Here is a 26,029-nt window from a genome sequence, read left to right on the forward strand (position 1 = left end):
GATAAAAAGACCAATGAGGTTTATGACATGATTATGTTTTACTATAAACATCTGGCTTTCAAGAAATTATGTTTTACATATATGGCAGGGTCATTGTCTAACATGGTCTGAGCACAGACGTGGGAAACAGAAACTCCTGCTGAGTTCTAATGCCAGCTCTGATGGTGACTCCCTCCCTTGCCTTCTGTCCTATAAGATTCGCTTCAGTTTCAACATGTATAAAATGGAGATATCTACCACAGAGAGGTGATAGTTAAATTGTTGATGCTTGTCAAGCCACTTTGAAGATTTCAAGTGCCAAATATTATTACATAGCGTACTAGCCTCAAGTGTGGTTCTTTCTCAGGAACACACCATGAAGCAATAGATCTTTATTGATACACATTCTCTTCTTTCTGTCCCAGACACTTCAAAGATAAAGGGGCAAACATATCTTTTCATCAGAGCAACATGCTGGGTGTAGCTCCTTTAAAGCCCTCAAGTGATGACCCAATTTCCATAGCATTTTATATTACATAGCTCTCTTCTTGGTTGAACTTCAATAATTTGCAAGTTGCCCCTCTTGGTCCAGAGGTTAGCAAAGCAACCACAGCAAGACCTGCTAAGCAAGCGAGCGACTTGATGCCAGAACAACACAGTAAAAGTTATTCTGTTTCAGATTTATGTCATACTAATGAAAGTTGTCCCCTGCTGCTTTCAGGTGACTGGAAATCTTACACACTTGCTCACTGCTCCAGAAGTAGACCTCAGCTGGCTGTTCCTTTCAGCCCTAGTAATCAGGTTGCACTGAATGATAAGTGCTCCCATTGTCAGATGCTTTCACAAGGAAAAGAGATAGAAATTTACTTTAACAAGCCCACACCAATCCAGCAGTGGATTTCAGACAGTACAGCAAAGCTTGTTTTTTCTGTCCATGTATATTACCGGGGGTTAATTTCTTGGTACGTCTACTGGGCAGGTTTACAAAGCGCCGGTTCTATACAGCTGGAAGTCTGCAGTGTTGCAAGTCATCTATTCTGATGGATGCAATCTACTAATGTGCTTAGAAATAACAAAAATTAAAGAAGTAATCATGGGTCCATGGAAAGCATATTTTATAACCACATTAGTTTATCTAATTTTAGCACAATCATCAAAAAGCTCTTATAGCTAAGGTTCTTGAATAGGATTTTATGGGAAATAGTTTTTCCATCTCTGTGAGAACTTGTTTATTTTTTTCCCCATCCTGAAACAGAACAAGAAGTCAATTTTAAAAAAATCATCATTTTGATTTGGATCAATTGCAATATTTCATTTTGATATGTTTTGATTTTGACTGTTTCTTTTTAAATGTTTTAGTCTAAATTTACTAACATTTCAAACTGAAAAAAACATTTCAACATGAAACAGTGAAACTTTTTTCTTTTTGAACATGTCAAACTGGGACACTTTAGGAATGCAGACGTCTCCATATAGCTCCAGCTGGCTGCTTCAGCTATGCACCAGGAGGAGGACTGAGGGAAAGTCCTGCAGAAAGTGTAGCCTGGCTCTCTTCCCTACCTGCCCAGCCACACTATGATATTAGAAGAGCTAATGGAGGAAGGGAGTTTGTAGGGATATTAAAGAAGGTACTAACAGTGATTCCCCCAAGTGACAGTGACCCCCTCATAATTTGGCCCCCACACTTTAAAATCCAACAGTTTCACCAAGTACAAAAATCTCTTGGGTCTTCTGTTAAAACTTGTAAGCTACTGTCTGTAGAATCCATTGATTATATCTATCCTGTGAAAGATATTTTACTACTATGTAAAACTTACAAACAAGTTAACTGACTTTGTTCTTGAAGTAATTGATACAATGTAAACAAACACTATAAGCTGTTAAGTGACTTTCACTTCATTCAATGGCTCCTAGGACAGACCCCCACCCTCTGTGATTAAAGGGCCGGGAGTCTCAAATGAATTAGCACACACTCTGAAAGTGGTGGAGACAGTAAATTAAAATATGGTTAAGGGATGGAATGTATGCTGATGAATGCTTGATATACATGGATGGTTAGGGAGGTGCCAGCCTAGAAAAGGAGTATCCATCAGCCGAAGAATGTGTCAAGTGGATGACCAGAAACCCCCGGAGGGTAAACTGGGACCCACCCCATCACCTGGAAGGATGAGAAACACAAACTTTGGACAGTGTGGAGCCACCAGGAATGTGCCACTTTGGACAGGAATGTGCCATCTGCTGATTGAGTCAGCAACAGCAGGATGAAACAGCTCCCATAGACTAACATAGGAACTAATTCCTATAAGAATGGACTCTAAAGACTGATGACTTTGAGTCTCTGGTTCTGCTGCCAGCCTCCAGGAGCATCAGGTGCACCTGACACAGACTCGGCTCCATCCTCATGACCAAGATACCTGGCCAGTAACTTGGCATGAGCAACTTCTAGGCTGGTAACTATAACACCTATACAGAACTTGAATGAATGATTGTGTGAATGAATCTCTCTCTCTCTATATATATATATGTGTGTATGTATAAGAAATAAGTAGTCAAACAACGTTGTTTATTTTTATCTTTTGCTTTATCAGTATATTTACAATAAATGTGGCATCTTTGCCTTATCCCTCTTAATAAGATCCTGCTGGTTTTTATTCTATTGGTATAACAAGTTTGTAGTCCCCCTCGCCTCCCACATCGCAGCCATCTGACCACCCAGCGCAACATCAGAGGGGAACTGCGCCAACCCAACCCCCTGTTTGCAAGATATCCTGCCTTCCCCACTGACACCAGGAAAGATTGAAGTATAATTGCCTTCCGCTGCTATGGCAAGGAATATTTGTCAGGCAAGGAATCTCTTATTGTGACCTTCATAATATGTGGGGATGGGGAGCATCGCAAGTTGAAAGGGTTGCAGATGAAAGAATGGATGAAGTTGGAGAGGCAGGAAAAGGATGAAAGGGAGAGGGAATATTCAACTGGAAATATTATAGAGAAAGAATATTAGACTAATGAATTTTATGGGTGGCAGAGTATTTTACTCAGGGAACATCACGTGTATCCTAGACTCGAGCTGGAAAATGTTTGAGGGTGCCCTTGTTAAAATTTTGGCAGCACATCACAGCCAAATCCAGTGACTCGTGGGCTATGGCCCTTAAGGCATAGCAATCCGTACTGTGCACTGAGCTGGTAATGTAGTTTCTATCAGGTAAGACAGTTTTTACCTGCTTGAACTTGCTGTCAACTCAGTGAAAAGAATAAAACTCATAAAGGAAGCATGGCTTTTTGCAGCAGTCAGTAATCTGCTGCCACCACTCATTCTCTAGTTCCAGCCTTTACCCTCTTGGGGCAACCTCTTCTCCTGTTCCAAATCCTCCACCGACATTGTGAATTTTTAGTTTCTTTCTGAACATGTGTGAGAGTTTTTATTACCCCGGGAGGAAAATCTGTTTTCTAAAAGGAGATTAGAAGCGGGGACCAACAAACTCACAGCATATGAACTGTTTGTGCATGCAGTGCTTAGAATAAAAGGAATTTTGAAAAGGGGTAATAAACACAAATGGCTCTTGAGGGTGAGTGCAAGCTAATTAGCCTTGAATACAGGAAGATGCTGCTAGCTTCTTAATGATACCCATTCCCACGTTCTACTATAATAAGCTAACTTTAAAAATACAAACCCAAATGCAATTTTGTTCTAAAGCAGATATTTATTGTTTTAATGTCCCTGTGAGTTACCAAAAAAACAAACTAGGGAGAAGAAGACTTAAACTCACGGGCTCTTGGTCTCCAGCCTTTTTTAGTCCCTCCTAAACTACAATGACATCTCTGGGGGTTGAACTCATCTATCTATGTGCATGAATCAGTGCCCCAATGCATATTTCCATCATACTGCTCTATTAGTGGGACTCAGCTGTGATTTAGAAGGGCAATCTCTGTAGGCAAGGAGTAGGCCAATCTGTACACCCATTCATTCTTGGCCCGTCTAATTAGACTGACAACAAGGCTGCCAATTAGTACCAAAGGGGAGGATTGTAGTGATGAAAATAACTACAGCAAAGGAAATCTGTAGACATTATTTATATATATTTCTACAATTCTGCATAAATGACTGTAGTTGTGATTCATCACCCGTGTTGTGATATGAAATTAGATACCCTATACATCGGTGGATCTGTGCATAATATAATAGAAATAATCTTTTGCCCTTGACTAGAGCTACAGAGACACAGTCGTGGAACACTCCATAGCATGGATATGAGAAACGGGATTTTTCATAACAAACACTTTATCTTACATGTGTCTGACAAAGTGGGTATTCACTGACGAAAGCTTATGCTCCAACACATCTGTTATTCTATAAGGTGCCACAGGACTCTTTGTTGCTTTTTACAGATCCAGACTAACACGGCTACCCCTCTGATACTTTATCTTACAGTTACCTGGGATGAACTTTGAAGTGACGGAACAGGCCTGGTGGCTAGGTTTCTCTCAGGGAAAAATGGTACCATATGGTACTGTAAGCATTTGCTTCCAAGAAGAGGGGAGTTGTCCTATGGAAGGAATGCATGGTGAGCCATTAGTACATACATTAGGATGTCGAACAGGGTGGGGTTTCAATTAATGGGAGAATGCTTGGATGTCTCATGGGGAGCAAGTATGGGATGAAATTTATTTTCAGGGAGAGTGTAGATGGAGGATGTGGGTCTGTTGGAAGTAATGTGGAGGGTATGTTTCGCAACAATGGAAAATATGAAGGGACATGAAGGATGTGGTGCCTGGGAGGGTGGGACTAAAGGCATGTCTATACTGCGATCACAGGGTATGATTGCGACTCATGTAGACATAACCAAGCTAGCTTTTGTCTTTAACAGAGTAGTGAAGGCACAGTAGCCCAGGTTTCAACCCCTGAGGGTTCTGGATGGGCTTGTACCTAAACTAGCTAGATTACAGCTAGTTTAGTTTCGCCTGTATGTGTTGCTATCACATCCCATGACTGCAGTGTAGGTGTGCCCTAACTAAGCAACGTTTGCCCTTCCTATAATCCTGCTGTCACCAGGGCAGGGAAAAAGCCCAGGAAATGTGACCTCCTAAAAAAGCCAGCTAGTGAATATCACCTCCTTTGCATCATGTTTGTATTACCTCACTGCATCATACTCCCTTCCTCTTGTGACTTGAAGCTGGTTAGGAAATTAAACAATTGTGAGTTTCATTTCAAAGCTAAAATCATCATGTAATGATGAGACAACTCCTAGGTCTAAAAAGCACAATCTAATGTGACCAAATTTCAATCCCTCTATTGTTGGAAATGCTATAGAGCAGAAGAGGTTAAAATGACATATTAATTAGCCATGCAAGGTCCTTATTTTTCTGAGCATTTGCGTGTTAGAGGGAAATCAATAAGATGTTATTGCAGATGTAAACATGTATATGGAAAATATCACCACAATCTGTGCACATATACCATCACATTCCATCTCAGAAGGCCACGGGCTGCTTCTGCATCTTGGCTAATAATCCAGATAGTTCGTAAAGCAACTGTACTTCCCATGAAAAGAGGCTAGCAAAGGCAGGACAGTTCAGAGAAGTGTGCAGGAAGAATAGACAAATACCCGATTGATAAATATGTGATAACCAGATGTCATTTATGAAGCTGCATATATAACAGTTTTGAATATCATGAAGAAACACAGTAGAAAGTCCAATTAAAGGTTGTCTACTAAGTATGTCATTTCTGAACCTGCTAATGTTGATCTGCTGGGAGCAGAATGGGTTGTGGGACTGATGAAGAGGTTGTTAGAGGTTGAAATATGATGGATAGTCCAGGGGGACATATCACTCAAGGAAAAATAGGTTTTAAATTCTGTCAAACACGTTAGCCCGTCTGTCACTGGTATTTTTCCTTAAAACTCCAAGGACAATGGAACAAATGTGAAAGGGATTGATTGCATGCTAATGTCTGACTGAAGAATATAAAACAAGCATATCATTTTTATTCATGTATTTTTAATAAGTAGAAGGCTGTTACTAGAAACTTGTGTCTTGAGATGCCACACGTAAAACATCTGCCTAGAGCTGGGAGATATAAGCATAATCACCCCCTAGTACACTGTAATTAACATGTTTTACCATTGTTGGGTTTATCATTAAAAGGAAATCAGTTTTCTGAACATGTGAAATTATTCCACAAAAAATCATACCCAATAGGACCATGTTTTCCCCGTATGTGTGTTTGGTGTTTTTAACTTGGAGCTGGGGGTCAACGGCTTTCATTGGTCACATGTTACTGCTTCTCTTTTCCTGACTGGCTAAGAATATCCTGAGTGAACAGAAGGATGAGCAGAAGCCATTTTGACTCTTTTTTTATAATTGAAGTGACTGCAATTTGTGTATTCTGTCTGAGTCAGTGAGGCAAAAATGCGTACTGGCAGTAACACGGAGTGGTTCTTTGCTGCTCCATTCTGCAGTACCATGTGGGGAATGCTACTTTCTTTCCAGCTCTCCCTCCCCACTATCATGAAGATCTGTGAGATCCAGGGTATTAGATGTCCCCAGTAGCTTTGTTTGGCACCTCAACAAAAGTTCTGGAGGGGAGAGTGGTCCATCTATCCAAGAGACCAGATGATGTCTAGTAGCAAAACAGAGGGCTGCAATGGTCTGGTTATTTTTTATTTTTTATTTTTTTTTAAGTTTGGGTAAACATCCAGATTCTGAACTTGTTAAAGTGGTACATAATAATCTAGTCTAGTCTCTTGTGGATTGTAATACTTTGGTCTCGTATAGGTTGTTGGGTTTAGTGGGTGCTCAGTGGTGTTGGTGGCCTGTGATATACAGGAGATGAGATTCAATATCTAGTACTTCCTTCTGGCCTTAAATTCTATGACGATGACTCAATAGATGTACATCTAGTCTGGCTATGGGAAGGCTGATTTGCTATGGGTTTTACATTTTTTTGAGCAATACTAATGTTGTTCTTTACATGTTTTTACTTTGATTAAAAGTGGAATAAAATAGACAGTACAGGTTTAAAGAGTCACCAATCATTTGGACACACTTTGGCAATCAGGCTGGCTTATCTGCTGCCACATCAAAATAATAGTCAGCAATCAATGAATGTGATGACTTTAGCCTCAGTTTCAAACCTTTCCAATGGTTTCGCTGCCTCAGCTATGGCAGTTGCCCATGGTGACTTCTATAGTACTTGAAACAGAGGGTCAGATTGTCATGTGGACTCGGGTTTTTCTATGGACAGAACTCCTCCCCCTTCTCACGTGGAGTGGCGGTGGAAGGGGAATACCTATTTCCATGGTACCGTTTTTCCTGTCCAGGCCATTATCCCACACAATGATTCAGGGCAGGTGTAGGATGGAGGTGGCAAGGGGCAATGGGTTATTTCATTGCTCCATGTGGCAACCAGTAAGAAGACCATATACAAAAGAGAAACAGCCTGAGGCTGAACTAAACATTTTGTGAGGCCACTTCATTGCTGGCAATTCACTTACTAGGGAATTCAAGGGCCCGGGGCAGATGATAGAGATCCTCTCATGGACCTATGCTGTCAGGAAGGAAAAGAATGTAAGGTAGAGATGGTTGGAAACCTTTTGATGAGTGTTTTATTTTTTTTTAATTGAAAAATGCCCATTTGTCAAAACAAAACTTTTCTAGGGAAAAGATCATTTTAGACAAGTTTCTCAGCTTGAAATTATCTTTTGGGGGGAAAAGTTCATAATTATCAAAACATCCCATTTCAACATTTAAAAAAACCCAAGTTCAGTTTTCTAGTTCAAAACAACAATTTTTCAATGTAAGATAATTATAGTATATTTCATTTTTATATGGTTGAAATTGAAATGAAACATTTTGAAATTATCCGAGTGAAACGCTTTGATTGCCTGAGCATTTTTTTTTTTTTTTCAAATTTTTAATTTTGACTTCATACCTTGATTCTGGATAGGGAAAAGTTTCTGAAATCTCAAAACATTTTGCAGGATGGGGGAAAAAAAATTCCCACCCAGCTCTAGTCTAGCGGTCCTGAACTGATATGGAAGCATAGGCCCACCATCTGGAGGTTGTTGACTTCCAGCTAAAGCTCTGTGCATTCTGGGGCGAAACCTTTACTTTCACTTTCTGGGGAGAAATCTCCACACTCCCAGTAGAGGAATTTAGGAGAAACTCCATGACATCTCTCATCTCTCCAGTGTTCTCCTCTTGCTGATGCTTCTCAATAGATTTTCCCACAGGAGGGTTCAACCTAGCACATCATCTAGCAATTTATTTGCATTATGGATGGGTGAACTAGTTTATATTAAGGGAAAAAACCCAAGTAAATATTTAGGACAGTTCAGTGGTCCAAGGTTCGTTTGTTCTTTAGGTTTGTATGGTGCTTAAGACAGTGGAGGGCCTCTAAGAACTTCTGTGAAAATTAAAATAATTTGTACATTGAACCAGGCTTTGAGTTTCATTTTTTTTATTTAAAAAAATAATAATAATAATAATAAAAAAACATGTCCCTCATAATTTGTTTTTCCAGTCAGGCCTATCAGTAGAATTGCCAGAATACTGCAAAAAAAAGGGAAAATCTCTTGTTTCTAGATACAAGAAACCAGAAAATGTTTATCAAGAGATGTACCAACTTTTCCAGTGCAGTTTTGCAGAAAAAAACAATGCAAGAAACTTGAGGATTTCAGACAATTCTTTAAACTTCAAGGTGCTTAATTAAACCAAACCTCCAAGTCTTTTGTGACTCACTCCTCATTAATTTCCACATCTATTAATTATCCAGGAAAGTATTACATTATCAACTAGCATATGGGCTCGGTTTATTGTCCTCTGCATGTGGAGATCAAGTACAAAGCTGAGAGCAACATGTGAGTAATTGTTGTTTAATTAAGACAGGATGTTTCCCAACTGTTCTTACAAATGTCATACAAAAGTCCTTGCTGCCCCAACTCATAAAGATGGTTTAAATCCTCATGGGACCACAAATTACTTGAAAATCTTCTGAGAATTGTGAATCTGATTTGTTCTGGTTGATAAGGCATCAAATCTCAGTGGCCTTCTACAACCTTCCATTTCATATCCTATTGATTGCCTGCTCTAGGCTAGCTGGGTGAATGGTTCCCTGACCATTTTTTAAACAGCATTATAGAAATTGTTTGAACGATGAACATTTCCATTATTTCTGACTGCAGATAAATGTGAAAAACTTAACCAGCTTATTGGATAATATCTGCTATTTTTCAGCTTATATTTAAAAACATATGGCAAAAGTATCGTTGGCATATTTATACTGTTGTCATTATTGTGATCTTTGTGTGTGGGACATCACTATAATACATTAGATTATGCACAGTGGTAGGGAGACTCCAAAATGTACTGGGTATGTACAATCAACAAAGCATTTCTGAAACTAGATATTTTATTTGAGTACTTAAAGGTTTTTCCATCTTCATAAAAAGTGAGATAGTCCAGGAAAACATGGTATAAAGCATGATTTGTTTACTTAGTTCTCTAATAAGTTTTTCCAAGTCTGTAAGTAACTTTAGCAAAATCAATACAAGAATACAATGGCTCCTACATAGCTGATTGATGGACTATTTTCTTGAGAAGCTGGACATTTGTGTATCCGTCTCACCAATCACCTATTTAAAGAGTGGCCAACCTGAGCCTGAGAAGGAGCCAGAATTTACCAATGTACATTGCCAAAGAGCCACAGTAACACATTAGCAGCCCCCCAGCAGTTCCCACCCCCCACTCCCAGCGTCTCCCACCCACCAGCAGCCCCGCCAATCAGCGCCTCCCCCTCCCTCCCTGCACCTCCTGATGAAATGTTTCATGGCGTGCAGGAGGCTTGGGGGGTGGGGAGGAGCGAGGGCATGGCAGTCTCACGGAGGGGGCTGGAAAGGGGTGAAGTGGGGGCAGAGCCTGTGACAGAACCAGGGGTTGAGCAGTGAGCACCCCCTGGCACATTGGAAAGTTGGCGCCTGTAGCTCCAGCCCAGGAGTCGGTGCCTATACAAGGAGCCGCATATTAACTTCTGAAGAGCTGCATGTGGCTCTGGAGCCAGAGGTTGGCCACCCCGACCTATATCTATAAAAGGTAGGTAATAGTAATTTTCACATGATGGATCCATCTCCTTAATTACTATAAATTAGTGTCTCTAGAGTTATGCTAATTTACACCAGTTGAGGATTTGGCGCTTAGTGCCAATTTTTCAAAATGCAGCCTCTTTCTTTTTTTAGGGGTAGGGGGGACACGAAATCTGTGCCCACATTTTGCACCTACAGTTTGTGTGTGCAAGCAGCACACATTTTGCAGGTACAAATTGCACAATAAAAAAGGAAGGTGGGCCTCAACATTCTAGAAATGTATTCTATATTCTCTAGGACAGTGGTCCCCAAATTTTTATGCTGCACCCTGCCAGACACACACAAAATGTAGTCTGTCAGCAGCAGAAGCAGAGGCCCAAGGAGTGACAGATTTATATTTCCAATCTGCCTGGGGCTTCAGGTGATCAGGTTGAAGCCGCAGGATCTTTAGGGAGGAGATGAAGGCGCACACCAAGTGACTAAGTTTAAAGCTTTATTAACTAAATAACAGCAGTGAGTGCTGGGCGCACCCCACGTCACTCAAAGGTAAGAAGAAAGCGTTAGTGCCCGAGCCCTAACCCATTTTCATACTTATACACGCATAACCCAAGGCTGGCCAAGCCTGGGTGTAACTTAAGAAGAAGGGGGGGAAAGGTAGACGAGAGTTCTGCCCTGTGCACAGGTCGTCTAGGGTCCGCTGTAAATCTCCGACTTGCTTCAGCTCTCGGGAGGGTTTTAGGCCCTGGGTTTTTCCGGGGGCGTTTTCCTCCAGGGACCCTCATTCCCCATGCTCTTGGGACCAGTCCGAACTGGCCTTCTGCGGCTCCCTTAGTTTCCCCAAAATGCACCGGTCTCAGGCTCGTGACTCTGTTGTTTTTCAACTCACTGACCTTCGCAGTCTTACAAGTTTTGCACCCCTTCAGTTCTGACTGGCTCAGTTCTCCTTTCTCATGGCTGGCCGGGGTTGAGACAGAGGCTTCTGGCTGTTTGGCAGCAGAAAACTTGTTTGTGTGCGCTGGCCTTGGGCGGTAGCTTCGTTCCCTCTCTTTGGGCCTCGCTGGATTGTCGAGTGAACCCGTTCCTTTCTCCCTTCGGCCTCTTGGAACCTGCAAAGGAATCTTCCACTCCCCACTCACACTTTGAACCCTTCCCCAGATACTTCCCAATGCATATTAAGGCATTAGCAATATACAACGGCTGGTGCTTACCCAGGTGACAAAGCCTGGGGCCGCGGACTCTGCTTGGAGCGTGGCTGGGGCCAGAGACAGAGTGGAGCTGGGTGGCGCTCCCTCCCCACTCCTCATGGGGGCTGGCCCTGGCTGTGTCTGGGAGCTGAAGCCAGGGCCTCGGCTGTGGGACGGGGCTGCTCTGCGGCTTGAGCGGAGCTGGAGGCAGAGCAGGGCAGGGTGGTGCTTCCTCCCCTTCCCCCTATGGTGACTGGCCTGGGCCCCATCATGCCCCCCAAACATTCCTCTGTGCCCCCTTATAATTGTTCTAAGTTCTGTTTGTGTTCCTATTCAATATTCACGCCTTTTCCTTGTGATGAGAACTCCTCACAATCTTCTCTAATAGATGTCACTTATTAACTTTGCTTTATATGTATGCACCTAACTACAGATACTCCTACTTAAATACTTTAAAATGTACAAGTAAAAAAAGTGGGGGGTGGGCAAAAGGGATCAGCACAATTGCACTTTGGAATGAAAATGTACTGTGTATATGAAACTGCTGTGGATGTTGCTGTAATTAGCATTTTTTTCCCCTGTAAACTTTGTAACCTAGAGAACTTAATTAGAAATGATGCATGCTCACTCTTATTATAAATATTTCAAGAAATAACCCTTCCCCACCCTTTTTTAATTGCTTTTTGAAAGGTGCATTTCTGGATATGTATAAAATCATGAATACAAACTGCAACACTTTTTTGCCAGCAGAACTCTTCCTTTCAGTGCTTTCCCCTCTACTATAACGGAACGATGGCTACAGGCCCTAGAACTGAGTGGGGAGTTAGCTAGAACTCAGTTTCATACATCTCTGGGCCAGGAGCATAGAATATCCAAAATATTTTTTTCTTCTGTGTGTTCTGGCATGGAGTTGTTTAGAATATTAGCATAATATAAATAACAACACACACACATAACTATGTTGAAAAAACATGACTAGGTTTGCAAGAACTCAAAAGTTAGGAAATGCCAGAATTAAAATTGCCCATTCCATCTTCATTCACCCTTCTTGTGTGTATGAATTATAATACAGACAGATGGAAGCAAGACTACTCCCCTGACCTCACCTGGACTTCAACATAGGCAATCAGCCACTTCAAGCTATGAGCAGTATATTGAAAAACTTCCCACATTATCCTATCCTTACCTAAGCTGGAGTAATCATACCTATTGTGAGCACAAATGAAATCAAATTGGCCCAACTTTATGCAATTCACTGACCCCTATGTCTCTTGTATCCCACACAACATCTCTATTGAAGAAGCTTACATGCAGTTCACAAAAGTGATTTTACAAAGCTGCCACCAAGTCTATTCCAAGAGGTTGTTATAATACCTACGTTCCCTGCCTAGATGGAGTGTGCAGAACTTATCAAGCGATGTGAAGAGAGTGGTACTCCAGATACTGCCACATGTTGTTTAGAGAATGTTAATGCTTCTAGAAGAGTAAGAGGGGAGCAGGCTACTGTGGAATTAACCATCACAATCCAGCCACAAAGCCTGGGCACTAATAAAAAAACGTGGTGCTACTCAGAAGCCTCCAGCACAGCACAGTTACCCAGTCTCTCCAAACAGTATTGGTACCCATTGGATACATGTCACAAAGGTGGATAAAAAACATGAGTTTTAAAGGAGAGGTAAAAAAAGGAAATGGTGCAATACAAACGGTGCATAGCTGAAATTGCAGATGACTTCCAGCCTTTCATTGCAGATGAACTAGAAAGGGCAATCAAAACATTGAAAATGTAGGCTTGGTAACATCTCCCCCAATTTCCTGAAAAAACTATCAGACAATGATTGCCTAGCCAACTTTCTAGCCAGAGTCATTCAGGAGACTAAAACACTGAAGATCTGGCACAGACCTTGCCAAAACCTGGGAAAGGCCATTGACTTTCACCAAGTTAGTACCCCATCTCTTTGCTAAGCTGCATGTACAAATTACTTGAAAGGCTTACACTTCAAAGAATTGCCCTTGCCATTGGTGATATCCTAGCAGGATTCAGACCAAAACAGTATCTGTAACCCAGTGCTGGCTCTCACTACCTACATTGAGAATGGCTTCCAGTCCAGGCAGAAAACAGGATGAGTATTCCTAGATCTTACTGCTCCAAATGACACAATCTGGCACATAGACCTTTTGTACAAACTGTCATTGGTCTTACTGAAGTGGATTGTTATGGCAGCTTTGGAACTGTTGCTGAGAGATGGCCCATTCTTTAGACCAATATTTTGGGACCTCCACGAGCTAGTTTGTTGTCTATTTACATAATCTGCTTCTTAAAGTGCAAGACATGCCACATCTACCTCTCTCCAGGTGGCATACAAGGTGGCAAAAACTAGCTATAAACATAGCCAGTGACTATCTTGTGACAGAGCCAACAAGTCAGTCCCCTGATTTTGACCTTTCACGCCATCTTTGGGTAAAGCTCAATTGTTTCAAATGTGGAGTGATCAGATGTGCAGCTAATGACTGTACGTAGGGCCTTCTTGACTTCTTGACTGTGACCAATTAGAGGATGACAGACACATATTTGTAGGCTGTATCCATAGGCAAGGCCTGGTAGGTTTCCTCAGGGACTTGCTTAATGTCCTTCCCTCAATTACTGAATGGTTGAGACACTTAAAACTAACATGGTTTACTTGATTATCTATGTGGATGCAATCTGTGATACATTCTTTAATGACATATTATGCAGCCAATGAGGCAAAAGTCTGCAAGAAGAGAAAGAAAGACCTCTTGGGTGAAATCAGTTGAATGCTCCCCTGGCGAACTGGATTCTATCCCTGCATCTGCCACAGAGTTCCTAGGCAATTCTAGGCAAGTGACTTAAAGTAAACCACACTTTTCAAGTTGGTCCCTAATTGTCTCATTCCTGGATACCCAGCTGCACCTGAAGTTAATGGGAGCTGTGTTTTGGACATGTAAAGTATTATAAATGCTTTGTATTATAGTATTGTAAATACTTTGAAAAATCAGATCCTAGGCATCTCAGGGTGGGCACCCAAAATTAGTGGAGACTTTTGCTCTTAATTTCTCTGTCTTAGATTTGTAAAATGGGAAAAACAATAATTATGTTAATAATAATTATAATAATATACAATTATATTATAAAATATTTTCATAACTCCCCTCATCAAAGAGGGGGGTTATGAAAATTTATTCATCAATGTTTGTGAAGTGCTCACATCAACACTATAGAAAATCCCATGGGGAAGCTAATGCCATCTGCAGAGGAGGGTTTGAATAGTGTTCTGTAAATAAGGCCTGGGATGACACATGGAACCATAAGGATAAAGGAAAATATTGGACAGCTGCTCATTCAGTGAAAACCATCCATTCTTTGTATTGAAGGAGGCAGCAATCCCGTGGAAAAAAATAGTATGTGATCATGTATCCAAAGCTGTATCGTAATGCATGCACACTAGCAGGTTGCATTAGAGTTCCGTGCACAACCTTAATTGTGACGTTCCCTAACTTTTGAGAGTTTGACTTTTGCAACCTTAATGTTATTTAACATAGCAAATGGGAGACCCAGAATCCAGTGGAAACTGAGGAATGACTGTAACTGAGGGGAGATGGGAAACAGGAAACATTTTTTGAAGCCCAGCCTTCTTTTCCAGAAGGGACTTGGCAATTCATCAGAGCGGAAGGAGTGGGGTTGGATGCATAGACCCATTGCCATAGACACGGGGGGAGGAGGGAAGGAAGAAAAGATCAATTAAAACTATAATGAAGAGATTTAATGGGCCACATGTGAGGAAAAGAAGAGGAATCCAGGGAAGTTCTAAGAGCAGATAAGTTCCTTATATATGAAGAACAAGTTCGGTGCAGGAAAGGAGTCAGAGTGTGAACAGGGTAACAAGTTCAAGGAAATCTTTAAATCACTGGCACCTTTAAGATTTATCCCTTGCTGAGAGCTGGGATGACAGTGCTGTGATTTCCATGGAACCTGGATTTTTCTGGTGTTAGGAATGGCGGTTCTGGGTTTTTTTCTAATTGCAATATGAGGCCAAAAATTATATAATAAGGGATTATAGATGTAAGTGTCTAAATCAGTGGTTCTCAAACTTTGGGTTGGGACCCCAAAGTGGTCTAGATGAATAGAATGAATTCTCCCCCCGACAGCTAGCTGGGATGAGGAGAGACTTCTGGAGCAAATTGTATTTACATGAAAACATCTACTCTGCTTAGATATCCAGCAGATAGAGCATTGTGTTGCTCAAAATAATCAACTTTGGCTGGTGTTGGGTTACAAATCACTTTAGTACTGAATGCAGGGGTAGTGAAATGCTGTTACCAATGTTGCTGGCATTGTTGTATGAATACCGGGAAGCAGAACTATGCTTAACCTGACCCAAACGAGGGGGTCACCCTCAGCTGAAAGGACCACATTAAGCCAGGGGCTCGAATGCCAGAGCCCTGTGAAAGTAAGAGGGGTGGGGACAGGTGTCCCAGCCAGGAGATGTGGACCCTCCCCAAAGGTTCCCCATGGTCTGGTTTAACCTGTTCCTCCCCACTGCTCAAAGAAAGAGCTAAATCGGTTTCATTAGGAGACTCTTCGTTATTTTAAATACTCGATCAGAGCTGAAATCACTTGAGATAGGGCAGTGTTTCTGCCCAGCCTGCAAAGAGCTGAAAATTACTAAGAGACTCATGTGTAGAGGTCACAACCAAAGAAGCAAGTGGCAGCAGAAGGTGACTGACAATGGGCTGGCGAATGAGCGGCTGGTGAGGCGGTGAGCAGAACAAGCGGCTGGTGGAACGGTCAGGCGGTGAGGCACAGCGGCTGGTGGGACGGCCAGCCAAAGCAAATGCTCAGATGGTGGAGCACTTCCCCGGGTGGGAGGTGAACTCTCACAAATACGCTTCTGGACCCTGAGTCCTCACTGACCAGGGACAACCACTGAGAGTGGCATATGGTGAGAGAGCAGAGAGAGGCACAGACAAGGAAGCTTTGATTGTAGAACTCAAGAACATGAGAGAGTAGGCACTGCCCCACACACTCTGGGGTGGGTGTCCTACTCACAGTTTTATGATTATGACTCCCACTTGTGGCATTTACCCTAATTAATGTTGGGTGACTTCCCTCCTTTTGTTAAAAATTTCTTTTCTACACTCAGATTCTGTGCTGGCGAGTGGGGAAGTATTGCCTCTGAGAGGTGCCTGGAGGTGGTATGTAATTTTCCCAGTGAGTGGGGGCTTGAGCCGGTTCTGTGTTGTATTGATGGAATGGGACCCCTAAATATTGAACCTGGCCCGGTTGCTGCTGGCTTTGCATAGCAGAAGGGTTACAAAAAGAAAACAGACAGGTGTTTCTGCTGCTCTGGTTCAGTGGGAGAAGATAGTTTTTGAGGAACTTAGGACTTTGGCAGGGAGGGGTTGTATCAGAAAGAGTTCCTGGTTGTAATATGTCTAGGAGTTTGGCTGGGGCAGATTGGTGCAGGGGGAGCAGTGGATTCATGGATCCCAGAGAGTTTGGTTTGGGCAGGTAGATGCAGGCTGTATTGGGGGGTACTGGTTGAGTCTGCTTGTGGCTGAGTTCTGGTGAGCTTCTAGGTCTCGCAGTCAGACTGGATAATGCCCCTTTTCTGCCATTAAAAAAATAATTAAATAAGAGCAGATTCCAACCTGCAGAGAGCTTTCTTCAACTTCCACAAACGGAGCCTGGGGGAGTGCAGGAAAGGACCCTAGGAAATGCCAAGCTCATAGATACTGGGCAAAAAAATGCCACTGAAATTCCAACAGGGGGCGTGAAGTTCGTATGAGCCGAAAACAATAACCAAATTCTTACTGCAATCAGTAACTCTACACTGCATTGAGTTCCCTCAGACTCCATGTTTTCTCAATTCCCAAGAGGTTGCCAATAACGCTAATGAGTAAGGGCCTGAGTTCATTGGAGTAAAACTCCTTCCTGTTCCCCACTAGTACAACAGGTGAAGGCTTCTCACTGTGACTTGATATGTCTAGGTGGCATAGTTCACACTCCGGCAACTGTCCAATCTGTACCAATAGGTCAACTGCAAGGGGGAAAGAGGACATGCTCCTTATGGAGGATAGACAGCAGGGCCCGCTCATTCGGAGCGAGCCACAGGGTTGCAACCATCCTGTGTCTACAAAGAACCCAGCCCTGTGATATCTGGGAGCGGGGGGGGGGGGGAGGGGAGAAGCTAGCTCTTTGTCTCTCACCTTGACTTAAGGCACTTCATTGAAGAGGAGTGAAGGAGGAAAATTGCAAAGAAATTTCACCTTTGGGAGGGAAATCAATGTGCAATTTCATAAATGTTTCCATGCTTGATCACTCAACTCAGGGCTTTCCCCCAGCAGCTTTGTGGAGAGGGAACTAGATCTTCTTGATCTCCATCCTGGTTTAATCCTCCCTCTCTCCAGGGAAGGCCAAGATTAGGCATGCAACTTTTTACCTATGGTACCCATTGAAACTACAAGAGTTGCTAGAGGATTGAGTGCCCTGTCACTTACATTTGAGTGTTTGCCTTCAGCACAAAATGCTGGCCTTTGGCTTTCTAAATCCAGGACATCAGGGCATGTTTTCCCAGGTTCAGAAAGGGTACATTGGATCTAGCACTTGGCCTAAGTCAAGCAGTACATTAAATAAAGTAATTCTATGAAATTACTATTGTAATTATGCAAAGACTTGGGTAGGATATCCTTCAAATATAGCTAATTATATCTCAAATAACATAACATTGGAATAACAACCCACTGTCACTGATAACCCAGTGTCACCAAAGTCTGGACAACTCCCTGTAGGCACCTGGATATTGTACTGTACCATGAAAGTAGTTTGGCATCCATTAGAAGTTTCATTTTGTTTGTATTCAGACACACCATGATGTGCAATCATCTATCAAAGTCTTACAGCAAAGCAATCATGAGGCTTATCTAATGAATGTAAATTACTTTCTTACTGAAAGATCAGTAAATCTGTGTGTCATCAGCTGAGCTGAGGTAACATAATACACAATTAATTTAATTAACTGTGTGGCAATTAATGCAAAGTTCAAAATTTCTAAGTTGGAAAATCTAATGGCCTAGTATGAACCACAATCATAATGAACAATTAGTGTGCACTAGTATTTGATTAAGATTATTAAAATCAATCTATGGCCATAGAACAAAAGTTAAACTAAGGCTGAAGGTAGTCAAAAGCAGAATAATCAACAGGCAGCAAGACAGTTTTGCCAACAATATCCAATATATTCTGCAACAAATACCATGCAATGCAATTTCTAATTCTAAATGTTGAATGCAGATCAAAACCATCAGGAACATTCTACAAGCACTCTATTTGTTAGACTAGTCATTTGTCTGTGTAGCCTGTTTAATCAATATGCAAGAATTAAAACGTGGATTTGAGCAGATGACCTCCCCACCCTGGTTTACAATGAGTCCATACAAGCTGTAGGTTTAAAATGTAACCTCTTCCCGGTATTTGGTTTTCTTGACAAAAAGACCCCAAAATGAAACAAAATTCAATGCAAACCTTCCTCCAGGCTTTGTTGCTGCAATTTGTTCTTCTCAATCCACATCTTAGGTCCCCCGCCCTCTAGATACATGCTCCTACCTCCCATATGGCATAAAAAGCCATGTCTTTCAGTGAGTCAGCAAAATTCAGATAGCATTTCCCAGCAGGACCATCACCTGTTAACTGGTTGGAGTTTTCAGGCAAACGCTGACAGTGGGTTACTGAGTGAGTGCAATAGCAGGGTTGGTATTGTTAGGAGTGATACAAGTTGTTCAATATAAATGTGGGGCTACACATTTGGTGGGCTGGGATCAGGGAACATAAGGGGTTAATAATAATAATGACAGAATGAGTTTCATAACGCATTCCATCCACCATTTTTAATCTTCTTTTCAACAAAACAAATCGCACTGAAACATAATCATCCCAAATCTTCACAGAGGATATGTCTATTACCTTTTGCATACATGCTATAATAGAGCAAATACATTTTCATACAATTTTACAGAGAGCTACATATAGCTTGATGCTATTTCAAGCATGTAAACCTTCTTCACTTGTCTTTATATTCTTAAGGTGGTTCCTTGTCTGCTCTTATTTGTAATGGTTTTAAGGAGGTCTAATTTTCAAATATGTCTTTTGGACTGCTCTGTTTTGGAGACATTTTATAATCAATACTTCACCTGGTTCTTTAGTGATGTTGTGCATCTGTTTCCTCCATTAAGAACTGGCTTGATTTCTTTTCTGATATCTCTGAATGACCTGGACTGCAAGGCAGTGTTTACCTGTCTTCCCAGTTCTTCCTTTTCTCTTTTTTACAGTCTGTGTACATCCAGTGTTCCGTCAACAGCAACTATGCTTTACTTTGCCTTTGTTTGCTACTGGAAAGTCACTTGCACATATTTTAACACCTTTTCAGTCTTTTTTTTTCATAAATCCATCTCTTCTTTCATTTGCTAGCTTGAGTCCATTTTCAAGAACTTCCCTTTCAGTGTGCAACTGTGTGAAGTCTTGAATCTACTGTGTTGAAGCATCTGCTTCGATCCAGATTCTAGTTTTCTAGCATAAATTCATGTGCATTGGTCCTTTCATATGTGCTTATTTCAGATCAATGATACTGGTATGCTGGAGAAGCATCTTTTTTTAATCTTTCAGCACGGCTTTTAGAACAATAAAGTCTGGCGAGGTCAAACTGTCATCCTATCATGTAGATGCCTTTATCTTCCTCTGATTCAGCACTGACATCTTCTTTCATAGTGATTGCTTGATCAAATTGGAGTTCTTGCACCCTGACTGGACATCTGTCTTGTCCATACCAGGTGGATGTCCATAGTCCTGACTTGGGTTCTGTTCTCTTCAACATAGTTCTTACACTGCCCTCATCACCATAGTATCGGAGCCCCTTCCAATCATGCATTAAGCAACATGACTAGCATTTGTCTCGTGGGGTTCATTCTATCACTCATCCTCTCCCTAGGTGAGCTCTGTGTGCAGTATAGTGGTTTGTTATGGTGGTGGTGTTGTTGTTGGCTTGTTTGTTTTTAAATGGGTTGTGTTAAGGAGGGCAAGATCAAAGAAGTTGGAGCGGAAGGTGGTGAGGTTGATGATAGTCCTTAATTCCAGGGGGAGTTCATTGCACAGTTTCTAACCAGCCCTTCAAGAAAGCTCTGTCTCCTGCCCAGGCAAGCTCCTCCCTTAAGGTAGAGTGTTCCACTGTGCCCGAGGAGTGGAGTTGTCAACCACAGTCCTCATCACAGAGCTTGAATTCTCTCCTCTCTCATTGTGGTATGAAGTGGTTTTGCTTTCCCCTTGCTAAAGTTCCAATGTTCCTTTCCAAAGCTGGCCAAGCTGAGTATCCTGCAGGGTGGGGTATGCCCCACCCCATCTCTGCAAGTGTTTTGAGACCCGTTCTGACATCTTGAGACTTCGCCTTGCAAACCTTAAGCCTCCGCACAAGTTGTACATTGTTTTCTGTGCCCGTGCTCAGAACCTGTGAATCTGCTGCTCATCCAATTTCCCAAAGTCAGTCCAGTGTGACCTTCCTGTGGCCCTGATCCGGCAAAGCACTTTAGCATGTGCTTAACTGTAAGCACGCGAGTGGGCCAATTGAAAACATTGGAACTGCCCCTGTGCTCAGGCTCTGATCCAGCCAAGCACTTAAGGACCTGATCCAAAGACAACTGAAGTCAGTGGGATTCTTTCCTTCAGTTTCAGACTTTCTTTCCCTCTGTTTTGATTTTCCATCACAGTTTGTAGGGACGGACCACTTTGTGTAATGTCTGGGGGAAGTGAATCCAGAGTGCAGGTTCTGAGTTCTTTATTAGAGAAAAGCTACCGCAGCCTGCTCCGTGTTCTACTAACTTGTGTGCCAGACTTAGTCACGACCACACAAGGAGTCTATAGCAGAATGCAGAACTGAACCCAGATGTCATGAGTTCCTGTCTAATAATGTCCTAACCACAAGACCATCCTCCCTCTTTGTACAAAAAAGGGACTGTCAAACCCCTGAAAGATAAGTGTTTTTAAAAGCAAACAGCCACCTGCCCCCCACCCCTCCATCTCCCAACCTCATTCAGCCTTTTCTGTCCCCTCCTCTTCCTTTCATCGCTCTTCTGTCGTTCATCAGCACAGGTCAGCAAATCTCTTGTTCCCATAGAGTTTACTATATATTGTACTTCTGTTGTGTTTACTTATTGAAGGAGTTGCAAGGGCTGAAATGCTTCCGTTGTGAACAAAGCACTTGAGTATCCGTGTCTGACTATTATTCTGGGGCAAAGAACTTGCCGAATGATAGGGGAGAAAGGAAGTATAGACCTGGATCACATGACTGGACCCTGATAGCTACGCAGACTTGCAATAAAGTGAATGGGACTCCAGGCAGACACAACAGAATGCTTTGGTGGATACAGTTGCAGGATGGGGCCTATCAGGGAAATTGCTGTAAGAGGAGGAGGGAAACAGGTCAAAAGTGTGTGTCTACATTTTGTAAAGAATTTTATATTTATAAGTCGTCACCTTTTCTTTGCTTTTTGCTATTTTCCTCCTTGGCTCTTGTAGGCACTTGGGAGTTTTTTCCATCCTCTCTTGAAAGCCATAAAGGAGCTCCCTTGTCAGTGGTGCACGGCTTCAACATTCTGAGTGTGTGGACCCATCAGCGTAGGGAGATCATAGCAGCCACAGTAAATAAAACTGGATACTCCCCATATGATTGTTTTTTTTTTTAAACAATCTGAGGTATACAAATCTCTCTAATTTCTTTAGCTAACAATTGCTACTGACATATGACAGCACAAGGATATGCATGTTGTGCAGTTACTGAGAAATAAGTGCGCAATGACTATGCAGACCAGACTCTATAACCAATCACAGTTCAGAAGTCTACTGACATGGAGGAAGTCTATTGTTTATTTTGGCAAACTGCACTCTGATTATCTGAGCCTATTCCATGTTACTATATGTAATTATCCCATCACACTATTGTATAACAATATCAACTAAATGAAGATGAAGGAACAGAGAGCATTTTTTCCCCACATTTGAAGTGACAGTATTGCCAACCCCAAGCAATCACAAATCATAATATTGGCTTTAAAATAATATTTAAAAAATAATAATTTGGGGGTGATTTTCATTTGATTTGTAAGATTTTGGGTGCATTTGGGTTTTGTTTTCAAGCTTTTCTCTGAAACCATGAGAGTTAGAAACTTGCTTTAAAAAAGTAAAGCTGAGATTCCCCTGTAATCACATGAATCCAGGAGTCGGAACATTTAGAAATCCACCAATTGATACAAGAGTCATGATAAAATTGGAAGAGTTGGCAACATGGAAGTGAGAATATCCATGACTTGCAGTACTTTCAGCCATCCTACATGTTCTACAGCAAAACCTGCTGTAAGAATCTAACAAATATCAGATGTGATACATGATCTTGTGGTAAAGGTTTGCCACTGGCTAAGGCTGGGTTTTAAGGTCCTCAAACCCCAGCTGTGCTCGAGTCCCTCTCTCTGACCCCCATTTACCCATATATTATGTGAATTGAGAAGCAGGCCTCCGGGGAAATGTAACAAGGTCCTCACTGGGGGAGTCAGGGTAGGGTGAGTGAGCTGATAAGATCCACATTGAGCTTGAAGGCTCTTCAGGAATCAGGAAGTTGTGGTGGTGGGTTCTTGACAGGGCTGGTGCAACCACTAGGCAAACTAGGCGGTCGCCTAGGGCGCCAAGTGGTTGGGGGATCCAAGATTTTTCCTCCCTCCCCTCCCTTCTCCTCACACAGAGTGTGGCGTGGCTGATAGGGTGCCTGGCCTGATTTAGCCACTCCCATTGGCCTCCAGCAGCCAGAGTCCCTCCCCCGTTCCTGCCCCCCCCCCCCTTACCTCAGCGTCACGTTGCCGGCACGCTGCGGGGGAGAGGCTGTGTGCTCCGCAGCCTGTTTGCTTTGGCTCCATGTGGAGCCAGCGGCTGGAGCGGCATGGTGGTAAGGGGAGTCCTGGGGGGGCTGTCGGGGGCGGGGGGAGGGTTGGATGGGTCGGGAGTTCTGGGGAGGTCTCTCAGGGGGCGGGGAGCGGTTGGATGGGGCATGGGAGTCCCGGGGGTCTGTTTGGGGGCGGGGGTGTGGATAAGGGTTGGGGCAGCCAGGGGACAGGTAGGGGGTGGAGTCTTAGGAGGACAGATAGGGTGGGGGGGTCTCAGGAGGTGGCAGTCAGGGGACAAGGAGCAGGGAGGCTTAGGTAGGGCGTGGGGTCCTGCGGGGCACGTAGGGGCAGGGGTCCCAGGAGGGGGCAGCCAGGGGACAAGGAGCAGAGGAGGTTGGGCATTCTGAGGGGGGCAGGAAGTGGGAGGGAGTGGATGTGGGTGGGGCTCTCCCCCCCCAATCCTCTTTTTTGATTGTTGAAATATGGTAACCCTAAAAAAGCAGTGCCCTGGCTCAGCAGGGAGGAGTCGCCTTCCGGAGGCACAGGAGAGCCAGAGTGTCGGCTTGCGGAGGGGGCGAGCCCCAGCCATGGAGGAGCCGGCGCGGCACAGGTGGACAGCAGCCCTGCAAAGGCGGCAGCACCACTAGCGGGGAGCAGCCACACCCCCTGCCCAGGCTGCAGCCTGGTGCACCCCCCTCCCCCGGGGGGCTCCTGCAGGCTGCAGCAGTTGCATGTGGTCGGCAGCCCCCGTGCGCCCCCTGGTTCCTCCCTCATCATGCTCGGGCTCTGTGACTCCCAGGCATGTGAGCTACCGGGGTGCAGGGCCCTGAGCCTACTCTGGGAGGGGCAGCGACAGCTCCCACTCCCGGGAGCCGCAGAGCTTGAGCGTGGCAGGGGGTAGCCGGGAGGCGCACAGGGGTTGCCGCCCAGGTGCATCCACTGCAGGAGCCCCTGGGGGGGGCACCAGGTGGGTTGCAGCCCGGGCAGGCACACCCCCCGGCTTACCCCTCAACGCGCTCGGGTTCTGCGGCTCCCGGGCATGTGAGCCGCTGCTGCCCCTCCCGGAGCAGGTTCAGGGCCCTGCACCCCGGCGGCGGCTCACATCCCGGGAGCCGTAGAGCCTGAGCACAGCAAGGGGACAGCCGGGGAGCGCATGGGGGGCCTGCATCTGCTGAAGCCTGTAGGAGCCCCTGGGGGGGGGTGCCCGGCCGCAGCCTGGGCAGGAGGGGCAGGGGGCGTGGCTGCTCCCAGCTAGCCGTGCCACCGCTTTTGCAGGGCTCCTGCCCCCCTGCACCACATCGGCTCCTCCATGGCTGGGGCTCGCCGTCCCCGCAAGCCTGTGCTCTGGCTCTCTGGTGCCTCCAGAAGGCGGCTCCTCCCTGCCAAACTGCTGCAGCGGTCCAAGCCCAGCAAAGCCAGTGAGTGGACTCGGGGCAGGGACCGCCAGGGTGGGGTGGGGTGGGAGGGCTTGTGGGAGGGCTGTGCACCCTCCAGGGGAGTTCAAGGGGTGGGGGAGGGGGGAACCTGGTCTGGGGAGCAGTCCCTGGGCACGGCTGGCCCCTGGGGTCTATAAAGGCTCGTTGGGATTTGTCCCTCAATGAACTGATGTGCAGGAGGGGGGGAGAGGGAGGGCAAGATGGAAGTGTCGCCTAGGGCGCAAAATATCCTTGCACCGGCCCTGGTTCTTGATAAGAAGAGCGGCTGGAGAAGGAGACTGGGAGGGGTGTGTGGAAGGAGACAATAAATGGCTAGAACAGATGACTAGTTGTGGGTTGCAGAAGGACACAGGGTAGGGATTTGTGAACTGGTGAACTATAGAAGAGGCGGGGCTGACCAGCAACAGGGACTGTGGGAAGTAATCCTGGAAAACATTAAAGCAGAGGCAACTTGGATTGAGTACAGAGTGATGTCTACAATTTAGAATCTGCCTGTGGCGAGCCAGGAGTGGTGGTGTGGGTGCCCTTGCACAGAGAGGAGAGAGACTCTGTTGAGCCTTGAGAGGAATGAAATACTGCTTTGTTTTGGGGTTTGTTTGGATGTTTCTTGTTTTTTTGTTGTGGCCATAGAACCAAATCCACTATCCAACCAGGGAGGAAACAGAGTACAGATGACCTGATGCTGGGCAAGGTAAACCGATGCTGTGGAACTGAATTGTACCTGATAAGCAGGGGGTATATTTAAGAACAGAGACTTCCTAAGAAAGGTAATCTCCTGTACAAATTTCACTGGGATATTAATTCATCTTGGAGGTGTGTGCTGTACCTACATATACTTCCATGAGTGTTGTGTACTTACTAATATAGGGTTGCCCATTGAATTGTTTGTACACTTGGGAATGTGTATGACATGTTTTGTGCCATGCTATAATATTTGAATAGTTTAGAAAGACTGTAGGTTCATTGCTAAAAAAAAGGTGTCTATCCACAAATTCTTGTGACTAGTGAGTGGCTTTTGTATTTTTACCACTGGATGTTGTTAGTCAGGGTTTGACTCTCATAACTCAAGTTGGTGTTACACGAGAGGCTAAACAATTAAATGTATAAATTGAAGGATGAACAGCTCGTGATTAGTAAATGATCACAGGTTTTGGGACACTTCTTTGGGATGTTGAGCCAGATACACAAACGTTTCCTGTCTACAGCGCTAGTAAATCTTGTTTATTAAACAATCTATGCATTTACTCAAATATCTGGTTATTACTAGCTAAGCTGGGGCAGTCTGGGCCATTAATGGTCTATATGCTGCTACAGAAATTGGTGCTGGTGATTTAGTAGGTGACACGCTTTTTTGTTATGGCCCAATTCAGCTTCCATTAAATTCAACTGAAAAACTTTCATTGATTTCAATGGG

Source organism: Malaclemys terrapin, chromosome 6, assembly GCF_027887155.1.
Source record: "Malaclemys terrapin pileata isolate rMalTer1 chromosome 6, rMalTer1.hap1, whole genome shotgun sequence".
Lineage (NCBI taxonomy): Eukaryota > Metazoa > Chordata > Testudines > Emydidae > Malaclemys > Malaclemys terrapin.